Source organism: Mesoplodon densirostris, chromosome 3 (genome assembly GCF_025265405.1).
Source record: "Mesoplodon densirostris isolate mMesDen1 chromosome 3, mMesDen1 primary haplotype, whole genome shotgun sequence".
NCBI lineage: Eukaryota > Metazoa > Chordata > Mammalia > Artiodactyla > Ziphiidae > Mesoplodon > Mesoplodon densirostris.
In genome coordinates, this window is record NC_082663.1 from 19,440,689 (window position 1) to 19,455,120 (window position 14,432).

Consider the following 14,432-nt stretch of genomic DNA (forward strand, 5'->3'; position numbering starts at 1 on the left):
AACAGAATTTTAAAACTGTGTAAGATCCTGACCATTATGCCATAAGGAAGGTGAGTAAACTCAGTCTCAGAGAAGTCAAAATGCTTAACTAAGTCATAAAGTTAGTGAGAGGTGGATTTAGAGCTGGCACCCTGGGCTTCTAACTAGTGATCCAGTATGTACTTCAGTAACAAAACTGCTTTGCAATTTCAGAAAAAATAAAAATACTTAGGTTGATTTCAAAGAGGCCACCACAAATGGATTCTTTTTCCGAAAGCCTTATTTTACTCTTCCTAATTTATTTTCTTCAATTTCTAGTATACGTCTATACGTGTTAGAACTGAAATGACACACTTTTCTGTCTCAGTTCTAAACAATTCTGGAAAACTTTCTACCCGGCTTTTGTGCAAGACAAAAACAAAAACTCTAGGATTAGGCAAAATAATTTTGCTTCTAGCCCCAGGAATTTGCTTCTTGAAGACTTAGGAGGATCTGAAAAGCATACTTATCAGGACTAAAGGCTTGCCTGTCAATGCTTGCCTCAATGCCCTTTCCTTTATTCCTCTATTCCTCCATTCATAAAGAGCTGTCATGCCATAAATTCCTTCCAAGCTAAACTAGTCCCTTGAATTGCAAGACTGGACTTAAAATTATCCAGATTAACAAATTATTTTTAATTAAACTCTGTATCTGTCCCTGATTTCTCCCTTCTGAGATGTCCTTAAGACTCTGTCAAGATGCTGTTATCATGTGTAACACAAGTTCTCTAGAGAAGCAGAACCAACAGGATGTGTATTTATATAGAGAGGTTTATTTTAAGAAATTGGCTCATATGATTGTGGAGGCCAGCAAGTCCAAAATCTGCAGGATGGCCTAGAGACTCAGAGAAGAAATGATGCTGCAATTCAAGTCCAAGGGCCTTATGCTGGCAGAATTCCCCCTTCCTTGGAGTAGATTAGTCTTTTGCTTAAGGCCTTAATGAGGCCCACCCACATTATGGAGCACAACTGCTTTACTTAAAAGTCTATGGATTTAAATGTTAATTTCATCAAAACTACCTTTACAACAACATCCAGAATTATTTTTAAGACATATCTGGGTACTGGGGCCTAGCCGAATGGACACGCACATTTAACATCATATCCCTTAAGTAAATTAAATAAACTTAGTTTGCTTGACTGACATTTTTTCTAGGGGTCTTTCTGAGAAATTGACATCTGACACATTCTTTACAAGCATTAGGCCTGTGTGAAAGTGTCATAGCTAATAGGACAATTTTTTTTTTTGGTTAATTCTAGACTCTGCATAGAAGATAAGATTCTTGAAGGAAGGGAGTATTTTTTTGTTAAGTGGAATATTCTCAGTGCCTAAAACAATGACTAATAAATAGCAAGTACTCAATAGATACTTGAAAAATAGATGAATGAAAGAATAAATTAATAAGTCAGTTATTATGGTATATTACTTGCAGAGAAGGAGATTACATTTTCAAAACCACCTCATTATCTAAACAAAAGTACTGTGGAAATTCTCTTGCACTGCAGTAATTGAAATTCAATATGAACAAGACACAATTAAAGCATAACCTCCTATGTGTGTAACACAAATATACAGACCCACAACACACACAAAAAGCATTCACTACTTTTTTTTTTTTATTATGATTGACAATAATTTTGTTCCTATGGGAAATTAAATTTTAAAAACTCTTTTCATTATTCATGCAAATATCAGTTGCTTTGGTGATTTGTTTTGCATTCTTATATTGTTTCACAAATAGGGCTGAAACAGTTTGTTATCCCTTAGATATAATTGTCTTTTTGTCATACTTCTCCTTAATATTGCCTCTCATTCCTTAATAAATGACATTTTAAAGATTCCAGTCTTATCACTCATATTTACAGGTCTCCATCTCAAAAATTTCCAGGTAACAAAGATAACTGAGAATCAAATTGATGTTCCCCTGTTCATGAAGACTCAAGAAGTAGTATTCTTCCTGATTTATATCCTGGATTTTAAAATATTCATAGCACTTCATACTTAAAATATTTTTTACTTATGTGATACCTTAAGGGAGGAGATATGGGGATATATGTATATGTATAGCTGATTCACTTTGTTATAAAGCAGAAACTAACACACCCTTGTAAAGCAATTATACTCCAATAAAGATGTTTAAAAAATCTTTACAAAAACCTGTTCAAATGAACTCATTTTTCGTATTTCAGTAAAGAATGGAAACTGCCTGGAGCAGGGTTACCCTTACATAGTTTTATGAAGGGCATGCATCCTGGGATATACCACCTTGGACTCTGTAATTACAAATGAATGAATATCTACAATATTAAGTGCTATGTAAATGCTTGTCAAACTGAACTAAACTTTTGCAGAAAGATTTTAAAAGACTCACTGTACTGAAGCCTTCTATATTTTTGACTACACGAGAAAATATTTTTGTGTGTTCACCCTTCTACTCTGAGCATTAAGAAATGATCTACAGGCTCATGAAAAGAATATCACAATAATATCTTTGTGTCTTATCTGCCAAATCTCCTATGAATTACCAGTATGAATAGGCTTTACTAGTTATGCCCAACACTAGACATGTGTGCAAAAGAATATTTTACTTTTTGATTCAGGAAATTCTTTAAACCAATCTATCTATACCAAGAGTTAGCTCATCTGGGAAAGCAACACTCCTGTCAGTAAAACTGATATTTTAATTGGTCATTAAAAATGGTTTTCAAGGGCTTCCCTGGTTGCACAGTGGTTGAGAGTCTGCCTGCTAATGCAGGGGACACGGGTTCGTGCCCTGGTCCAGGAAGATCCCACACGCCGCGGAGCAGCTGGGCCCGTGAGCCATGGCCACTGAGCCTGAGCGTCCGGAACCTGTGCTCTGCAACGGGAGAGGCCACAACAGTGAGAGGCCCGCATACGGAAAAAAAAAATGGTTTTCAAATTATTTCTCCTGTTGAATTCATGATTAACTCTAAAGAAAATTTATAATAAATAACAAAAAGTAGGGTTTTTCCCATAAAGCTGTTCAATTACAAATAAAACTGTGTATAATTTACTGGGTCTTAATAATAATTATACCTTAATCTTCTACAGAATTTCAGAATTTACAGTTTTTCAAACACACACACACACACACACACACATAATTTAGACCTAAAAATGAAATTGTTCCAGGTTATACAACTAGACATTTCCAGGTTATACAACTATCAGTTTAAACTGATAAAGTCAATTATATCTTACTTAAAAACTCAGCCTATGCTTTAATACTAATTGTATGTGTGTGCTCACACCTGCACTGGTGTGCATATCTGTTTAACCTATTTTTTAACCTATATATGTTTACCCTATATATGTACATAAAACAAGTCAGTTTTTTTTAAAGTGTCTGTTTCTTATGTAGAAGGAGTAATAATAATTACATGAATAGTTTCTAACTGATCTTCACTTCCCTTTGGTGTTAAAAAAGAGGAAAATCAATTCTATCATACAAATTCTTTGGCATTTACGTCTGCTTCTCAGGCAGTGGCTCTTAAAAAATAGTATTACATCCTTGTGTTTTAAGGATTTTTTAAAATAAACAGTGTGATAAAAATAGCATTATTTAAAAAAAAACTGGTGAGTCATTCATTTTATGTTAAAAAATTAGACTCACTCATTACTCTTAATGATTTACATTCCAATATAATTTCCTGAGTAGGGTAAAAAGTTATATCACCACCTTTTTATCAAGGGAACCATTTATAACCTTGAAACTTGAGCTGAGACCACTTGAATTCACATTGTTTAATGATCAGGACTGAGAACTGGGATCATTTGTGCCACATTGATATTTGCTTTGTCCAGGACATTCTTTTCTAGGAAGATAAGGATGTAAATTAATAATTTTACTGTTCAATTCAGGAAATTCCTGTAAACACATTTATCTGGACAAAGAGCTTATTCATCTGGGCAAACAAATCTTTTATCAGGATATTTGTTATCTTACCTGAGCAAACAATTTTATTTTCAAACAACAATTTAGTTATCATGACTTGCTTTGAAATCCACACCTTTTCCTGCAGGCCAGTTCTAAACTATGCTGTTACAAACTTTGCTCAATTCCAACCACTGCCCTGCATGTAAATATTCTCCTTAAACCACTTGAGCCCAGATCCCGAAACACTAAAAACACAAAACACTAAATATCTGTGTTTATATCTATACTTCTAAGGCACTAATAAGAATCTTCACATCTACCTTGATTCTACTTAGAATCTACTTTGTTTATGTGAAGAATCTTGATATTCTACCTCACTGCCATAGGTCTAATAAACTGTGCTTAACTTGTATGTGTATGCTTCTGTGTGCATGTGCATGTACGTGTGTGTGGTCTTTTGGAAAGTCAAGACTTGACAACCTACTGGCTTTTCATCTGTGCTGCAATCTAATAACCTAAGAATGTCTTCATAAATATATTGAATAATTGAACATTCTTTTTTTTTTTTTTTTTTTTTTTTTTGCGGTACGCAAGCCTCTCATTGTTGTGGCCTCTCCCGTTGCGGAGCACAGGCTCCGGACGCTCAGGCTCAGCTGCTATGGCTCACGGGCCCAGCCGCTCCATGGAATGCGGGATCTTCCCAAACCGGGGCACGAACCTATGTCCCCTGCATCGGCAGGTGGACTCTCAACCACTGCGCCACCAGGGAAGCCCGAATAATTGAACATTCTTATACCTTCAGTATGTCGCTAAAAATGGACAAAAGTCTGAGAGCTACTTCTGTAAGACTTTACCTTTCCTCATCTATAAAATGATAAAAAGCTGCCTTATGTCTTATGTGACTCAGTGGGAAAGCATATTTTAATGTGATCTATTTTCCTTTAGTTCAATTGACACAAATGATCAGAAGCTATCAACATTGAAATATCAAGGGAAGCACAATTCACTTTTACACCTTCCTATTAGGATTATGATATTGATTTGTGAAATAATGTCAAAGAAAATAGTTATCATCTACTCATAAGTTAATTGTAAACAAAACTGAATATATTTAAATAATTAAATATGGTCAGTTCCGTTTCAAATGTAAAATGTTTGAATGTCAATTCCTACAGACACATGAAAAATGAAATGTACCAATGGTCCTTGCACACGAGTTTCACACACTTTTCTTCTTGAACCTCTGAACATTTGTTCAGTCAATTCACTCTCTTCTTTAGTGATTGTTCAGTGTTTTGGTTTATAACCTATAACAGCAAGAGTATAAATCTTAAAAGATGGACACACATGCCATTTCTTCCATTGTGCTGTAAGAATGGTAAGCTAGTAGCTAAAGATGTTTCAAATTTTGATAAAATTGGATTGTTTTCTTTCTGATCACTGAGTAATCATTTAATTTCTAAAATTTAGCTATGTTTATTTCATCAAGTGAAATAAACTCTATATATGTAATATAATAACTTAGAACCAAAAAGAACATACAGTTTGGGGGAGTAAACAATAATTAAGATACAGAAATTCAACCAATTTCCTTATTCATTGATTAGCTAATTCAACACTAGATTTTCTACCATAGGTTCATTGGGGCCCCTCTCTCTCTGGCTTACAGAAAGTGCTTAATGCCTTTTTATATTTTATAAAAGGCTGAGATAATACAAGCTTTATAAATTTACAAAATAAATCCAATGAAAGTTTAATATGCACATATATGCAGTATCATTGTTCACAATTAATTTAGAAATAATTTGATTTTGCTGAAAGGTTGAAAGCAAACCCTCGACAAATTCCATATATTCTTTATCCAGATTCTTGAATTGTTAACATTTTCTCTCACTTACTTTACCATTTGTGCTCTAACCCCCAATGTATATTTTATTGAAATAGTTATGAGTAAATTGCAGATATTTTGTGCCTGTATTCCTATGTTCTTTTGTTTCACTTCTCACAGAAAACCACTGTACAATTATTATAGAGGAGTAAATTTTTCATCAATAATTATCAAACCCAATCTTTAGTCATATCCAAGTGTTGCCTTTTATATATGTATATTTTTTTCCTTCTATGCTATCATGGTTATATAAATACATTATGGAAGGAAGGAAGGAAACAAGGAAGGAGACAAGGAAGGAAGGAAGGGAACAAGGAAGAAGACAAGGAAGGAAGGGAACAAGGAAGAAGACAAGGAAGGAAGGGAACAAGGAAAAAGGAGGTGGCAAAGTTTTTCCATACAGTAGAATTCTAACTAATAAATGTAGAATGAATCATCAATATGGACAATGAAATTAAAAGGTAAAGGTGTAATGAAGAACATGATATTATTTAATCTCAAATATTCTCCCGCAAATTATGTTTTACATATAAAAGAAATATTGACTCTATACTGGAAAAATTAATCAAGCATCACTTTAATCACCTTAATGAAGGATCAACGTGACCCTTACCACTAATGGGACACACGTTTTTTTTTATTTATTTTTTTTATTTTATTAGTTTCTGCTTTATAACAAAGTGAATCAGTCATACATATACATCTGTTCCCACATCCCCTCCCTCATGCATCTCCCTCCCTCCCACCCTCCCCATCCCTCCCCTCCAGGCAGTCACAAAGCACCGATCTGATCTCCCTGTGCTCTGCGGCTGCTTCCCACTATCTATCTACCCTACGTTTGGTAGGGACACACTGTTACCACATTCCTTCTGATATGATACCCTGAGAAGTGTATGGCATCACTTCTATGGTATTCTTGCATAAAATGACTAACCTGAAACTAGTCAAGAAGTACCTGGAAAAGTTCTAACTGTGAGTAATTCTATCAAATAACTTGCCTATACCCTTCACAGATACCAAGTTCATGAAAGACAAAGAAAGTCTGAGAAATTGTTACAGATTAAGGGACATTAAAGATATATGAAAATGGTAAGCACTGAATCCTGAAAGGAGGGTTAGCATATATTTTGTATGCATATAATAAAAAACTAACACTAAGGTAACTCTGCTTGTCTTTCTCCTTAAACCAAATAAAAGAAAGCACCATTAGTGAAAACATGATTTTTCAAGATCCATGGCAATCAAACTTCAGTTAAAGAATAACCATTTTATTATTTATTCCCATGATTCAAGTCAATGGACAGTCATCAGAGCATGCTATGAAATGAGACCTATTTCTGGGCACCTAATCACCAAGTCTAGGACTGCTCCCTGTTCCTCATTATTAAAGAAAGCTCATACCAAAAATGCACACCTTTAGAAACTGAAGCAGCTGAATGACACTAATGATATACTAAGGAGTCAATTTTAAAATGTCTACTGAATACAGAATATAAATATGATTCCCTGTGGTTATAACTGTTGTAGATGAGAATGATATGTCTACTCTATCATAGTAATTAATTATGTAAGAAAGCCTTTATTGATATAGATCTATTGGAGAGAGCCAATCACCTGGTTGAATATGAGAGCACTCTGTTTTGGGCCAGCATAATTCATAGATTTACAGAAGACTGTGAGAAACCTGGAGTCCCATATGACATGAGTTAGTAACTATTACCAGTATCTTCTAGGGTAGCTCATTTTTACTAGTTAAAGTACAGGAAACTTGTCAGACAGACTATTTTTTAGCTGCCATTTAAATATTTAGAGTTTCAAAAACAACTTGTTTTTCACCTTGGGTGTATGTGTATGTATAACTTCCTTTCTGTACAGTCAGACAAGGTAAAATCTATAGGTCAGAATAGGACTGGTTTTGAAGTTTATGTCTTCTGAGACATACATCTTACAGAAGATAAAATTTGATACAATGCATTAAACAGAAATATCCTCACCAAATAAACCTTATGTACACATATCTAGTTTATTACATGCATTATAGTTTAAATTAATTAAATGTTTTGCAGACATTTTTCATAATTTTAAAATCTGGTGATGCATGCACTGAGATGTGCACACATCATTAATTTTATTATTTTTTAATTATCAGACAATTCTACCTGTAATAGGTTTTTAAAATCTATTTTACAATTGTATACCCCTTAAATTTCTCGGTAAAAAGACCTACCTGTATAAAGTAAATTTTCAAAACTTTCAGAAGATAATATATTTTATTATAATACAGTTTTATTTATTATAAGGACATAGTCCTTAGAGTATGCACAATTTTTTAAACAGGATACATACATCAAGTAGCATTAAAAAAGCTCTCATAAAATCAACTACATTAAAGTTTAAATATTAAATGTGGAATCTAATTTAAAGAAAAGAAAAGAAACAAATGAAATTATTTACAAAATAGAAACAGACTTATAGATATTGAAAACAAACTTATGGTTACCAAAGGGAAAATGTGGTGGGGGAGTGGATAAATCAGAAGCTTAGGATGAACACACGCACACTACTATAAATAAGATAGATAACCGACAAGAACTACTGTATAGCACAGGGAACGCTGCACAATATTCTGTGATAACCTATATGAGAAAAGAATCTGAAAAAATGAACATATGTATATGTATAACTGAATCACTTTGCTGTATACATGAAACTAACACAACATTGTAAATCAACTGTATTTCAATAAAAAAGTTTAAATATTAAAAGAAAGGATATTAAAATAATATATAAAGGATTCCTACAAATCTAAAATAAAATGATTGACAATAAAGTTGAAACAAAAAATGGGTAAAGTTAAGAAGGTGGTTTAAGGGAAACCACAATGGCCACTAAATTTCTGAGAAAATACTAATTCTCATTATAATCAAGGAATTGGAAGTGAAAAAAATCATTAGAAAATTAAGTTTAACTATCATCCTGGCAAACCAACCACCTGATTTCTAAGTATTAACAAGGATGCAGAAAACAGGGGCAATTGATTTAAATGCCATTTTTATATGTATGCATTTAAAAATGTGCATTCCATGTACACAAAATTCTACTTCTAGATACCCTACAAATTTGCTTGTACAGGTACAGAGAGACATGCATATAATAATAATATGCATGTCTCTTATAATAGATTCATCTGCAGTTAGAAAAAATTAAATCAACAAGGGATGGATAAATAAATACCAGAGTACATCTCGTGGAACTGTGCAACAGTCAAAATGTGTAAAACTGACTACATTTGTTAATATGCATGAATTACTAGAATATTATATTGAATGATAAAGTCAGACTGCAGAAGGATAGGCAAATTATAAGTCCATTTTGTATGTTTTAATATATTTAAAACAGTACTCTAGAATACACTCTGATAGGATGGGAGAGAAAGAGAAAATGGAATACGTACTTGGGAGACTTCAACTTAATAAGTAGGATTTTATTCAGTAAGATAGGTGGTGAGTACACATTACTCATTAAATGTCTTTGTATCATTTTACATGCATAAGAAATTTCATTACACCTACATACTTTTATACTTATTGTATGTATTTGACCATGATTGGAATGTTGGCAAAATAGACTATACTGAATGTAATGCTTATGGATTTTAAAAAATCCACTTTGCCTAGGAATTTATTTTATTTTTAATACAATTTTATAAAGTCCTGCGACCTTTTGAATACTAAGCCACTGCATGGTAAAAAGACAAAATGAATACCCAGTTTTCTTGAGGTCTTTGAATGTAAGAATACAATTAGCTTGGACTTTGAATGCGACTCAGTACATAAGCACTACATTATTAATCAATAGGCATTTCAGATTGACTCCTTAACATTGGCATTTCAACATAAAAACATTATTTTTTGAACTGATTGGACTGCTCCATTTGCATCTTCTACTGAACCAGAGAAAGTAAATTAAATCAGGATGCAGCTATCTCAAGAGAATATTAGTTTTATTGAGTGGTAAAACAGATTAAACCTAACCAAACCCATTCAAAGCAGAGTTTATTAAAAAAGGAGGAAAATTTTATAATACAATCACCTAAATATATGAAGCTTACAGTCACTGTGGAATATTTACTTAGGGTTTTTAATACACCATCTTGCTTATTGCAAGGAGTTGTGAACCAAAATTAATAACACTAATTATACCTAGCCATCCGTAATGAGTAGCACTGAACAAAGTTATACCTACAATTTCTTTAAAAATATATTGTTTGGAGGTTGGGGAATGGCCATTTACTATAGTTAAACAAAATATAATTTCCCCTTATATCAAAGCTGTATATAAAAATAATAAATTATAATGGGATGTTAGAATAGTGTAAAGGCAGTATTTCTCTTTCACCTCACATTTTCAGTATAGAACACAGTCATTTAAACTATGGTCTCTGAGTAAAAAAAGGAAAGTGTTTCTTAATAGGCTGATTGTAAAATTCAATATAGTTATCAGGTATTGCAGTTATAAATTCAGTGAAAATATTCAGAAAAAATTGATCTTGGTATTTGGAATTGTTATGTAACTCTTCTTACTATTAGGATATAGCAGAAAGACTGAACTCACATCAATTTTCAAAAAAGCATAACTATTTAATCTCAGATTCTGTTTCTTATAAACTATAGTATTAATATAATCTATTTTCTTCTATAAATTTTAGTAAAGACCACATCAGAAAGGATATATCTTAATTCAATTCTAATTAAAATGCAGTTTGAAAATTCTATCATCTGGAAACTAAATATGTATCACAATGCATTCCAAAATAAACAGAATTGACTTTCAATTGAAATACTTCATTCAAAAACATTCAGTTATTGAGTGTTTATTATGTTCCCAGAACTGAGCCAAGACACAATTTTGAAAAAGGATATGGAAACAACCCTAAAGCATTCGTAACTTAAATAGGTTTGAAGTGTAGAGTGTGATTTGTCCACGTGGTAGTGATTTTTTTATTAGCATAGTTGTAGGGTAAGTAAAGTTTTGTTTTCTGAGAATTAAATGTGACTGGAACTCAGAACATCAACATTTCAGTAATGTGAAACTGAGAGAAGCTATATTCAGTTATTTAACATCACCTTTAAAGAATGGAGGGGAAGTATTAATATTAAGGATATAGGTGGGTGATCTCAACACTGAGAGTCAGGACACATGGCCTCTACCCGAGTTTGCCACTGACTTCCTATTTAATCATAAATAATCACTTATGTACTCTGGGCCTTTTAAAAAAATGTCTATTAATCCCTTATTGGTCATATTATTTGCAAATGTCTTCTCCCATTCAGTAGATTGTATTTTCATTTTGTTTATGGTTTCCTTTATTGTGCAAGTGCTTTTAAGTTTAATTAGAGCTCATTTGTTTATTTTTGCTTTTATTTTTATTTTTTACTTTAAGTAATGAATCTGAAAAAATACTGCTGTCATTTATGTCAAAATATTGCTGTGATTTATGTGTTCTGCCTGTTTTCCTCTAGGAGTTTTATAGTATCCAGTTTTACATTTAGGTCTTTAATCTATTTTGAGTTTATTTTTGTATATGGTGCTGAAGAATGTTCTAATTTCATTCTTGTACATGTAGCTGTCCAGTTTCCCAGCATCACTTATTGAAGAGACTGTCTTTTCTCCATTGTATATTCTTGCCTTCTTTGTCATTGATTAATTGACCATACATGCATGGGTTTATTTTGGGGCTCTTTATCCTGTTCCACTGATCTATATGTCTACTTATGTGCCAGTACCATACTCTTTTGATTACTGTAGATTTGTACTATAGTCTGAAGTCAGGGAGCATGATTCCTCCAGCTCCTCTTCTTTCTCAGGACATTTTTGGTTGTTTGGGGTCTTTTGTGTTTCAATATAATTTTTTAAATTATTTATTCTAGTTTTGTGAAAAATGACATTAGTAATTTGATAGGGACTGTACTGAATCTGTAGAGATAGCCTTAGGTAGTATGGTCATTTTAACAATGTTAATTCTTCCAATCCACCAACACAGTATATGCTGTCTTCAATTTCTCTCATCAGTGTCTTAGAGTTTTCAGAGTAGAGGCTTTTTGCCTCCTTAGGTAGGTTTGCTCCTAGGTATTTTATTCTTTTTGATGTGATAGTAAATGTGATTGTTTTCTTAATTTCTCTTTCTGATACTTTGTTATTAGTGTATAGAAATGCAACAGATTTCTGTCTATTAATTTTGTATCCTGTATCTTTACTGAATTCATTGATGAGTTCTAGTAGTTTTCTGGTGGTGTCTTTGGGATTTCCTATGTATTATATCATGACATCTGCAAACAGTGACAGTTTTATTTCTTCCTTTCCAATTTGGATTCATTTTACTTCTTTTTCTTCTCTGATAACTGTGGCTAGAACTTCCAAAACTATGTTGAATAAAAGTGGTAAGAGTGTACCTCCTTGTCTTGTTCCTAATCTTGGAGGAAATGTTTTCAGTTTTTCACCATTGAGTATGATGTTACCTATGGGTTTGTCATATATGGGCTTTATTATGTCGAGGTAGGTTCCCTCTATGCTCACTTTCTGAAGAGTTTTTATAATAAATGGATGTTGAATTTTATCAAAAGCTTTTTCTGCATCTATTGAGATGATCATATGATTTTTATTCTTCAATTTGTTAATGTGTGTATCACATTGGTTGATTTGAAGATATTGAAAAATCCTTGCATCCCAGGGATAAATCTCCCTTGATCCTTTTAAAGTATTGCTGGATTAAGTTTGCTAGTGTTTTACTGAGGATTTTTGCCTCTATGTTCACCAGTGATATTGACCTATAGATTTCTTTTTTTGTGACATCTTTGTCCGGTTTTGGTATCAGGGTGATGCTGGCCTCATAGAATAAGTTTGGAAGTGTTCCTTCCACTGCAAGTTTTCAGAATAGTCTCATAAGGATAGGTGTTAACTCTTCTCTAAATGTTTGGTAGAATTCACCTGTGAAGCCACCTGATCCTGGACTTTTTTTTTTTTTTTTGGATTTTTAAACTTACTGATTAAATGTAATTACTGTAATTGGTCTGTTTATATTTTCTATTTCTTCATGGTTGAGTCTTGGGACACTGTACCTTTCTAAGAATTTCTTCTAGGTTGCCCATTTTACTGGCATATAGTTGTTTGTAGGCATTTCTTATGATCCTTTGTATTTCTGTGGTATTGGTTATAACTTCTTCTTTTGCATTTTCTGATTTTATTGATTTGGGCCCTCTCCCTTTTTTCTTGATGAGTCTGGCTAAAGGTTTATCAATTTTGTTTATATTTTCAAAGAACTAGCTTTCTGTCTCACTGGTCATTTTTATTGAGCTCATATGACTCAATATCAAAAAAACCAAACAACCTTATTAAAAAGTGGGTCTAAAGCTGCTCTAAAAAGAAAGTGTACTTTAAAAATACAAAAAAAAAAGTGGATAGAAGAACTGAACAGACATTTTTCTGAAGGACAAATACAGATGGTCAACAGGCACATGAAAAGGTGCTCAACATCACTAATCATCAGGGAAATGCAAATCAAAACCACAATGAACTATCACCTCACACCTGTCAGAATGGCTATCATCAAAAAGAGCACCAATAACAAATGTTAGTGAGGATGTGGAAAAAAGGGAACACTCGTACACTACTGATAGCACTGTAAACTGGTGCAGTCATGTGGAAAACAATATGGAGGTTTCTCAAAGAACTAAAAATAGAACTACCATATGATGCAGCAATACCACTTCTGGGTATATATCTGAAAAGAAAACCCACTGATTTGAAAAAATACATGCACCCCAATGTTCATAGCCACATTATTTACAATAGCCAAGATATGGAAGCAACCTAAATGTTCATCAACAGATGAATGGTTAAAACACACACACACACACACACACACACACACACACACAATGGAATACTACTCAGTCATAAAAAGAATGAAATTTTGCCATTTGCATCAACATAGATGGACTTGGAGGGTATTATGCTAAGTGAAATAAATCAGACAGAGAAACACAAATAATGCATGATATCAATTATTTGTGGAATCTAAAAAACACAATAAACTAGGGAATATAACATAAAAGAAGCAGAATCACAGATATAGAGAACAAACTAATGATTACCAGTTGGGGGGAAGGGTAATACAGGGGTGGGGAAGTGAGAGCTACAAAACCACTGGGTTTAAGATAGGCTACAAGGATGTATTACACAACATAGGGTATACAGCCAATATTTTATAATAACTGTAAATGGAGTGTAAACTTTAGAAATTGTATAATTTTTTAAATTGGCTGAGATAAAAGTGAAGAAGATATACTAGATAACCTGTATCCAATAATTATGAGAAAATTTATCCCATATAAAATTAAACAAAAAACTCAACAACTAATTAGATACTCCTCTTCCAATATCATTAATTTGCAGTGAGATAAAAAAATTGTTAAAGGAAAATAACTAAAATATTTGAAATATAACTTTGTTAAAGAATTATATCCTCTCCTTGCTTAAACTGTTTTGACATAAGCATTCATTATGATCTCTTGTGGCAAGTCCCTTACCCTGACAAAAACAACAAGAAAAAAACTTAAACCTTTTTCT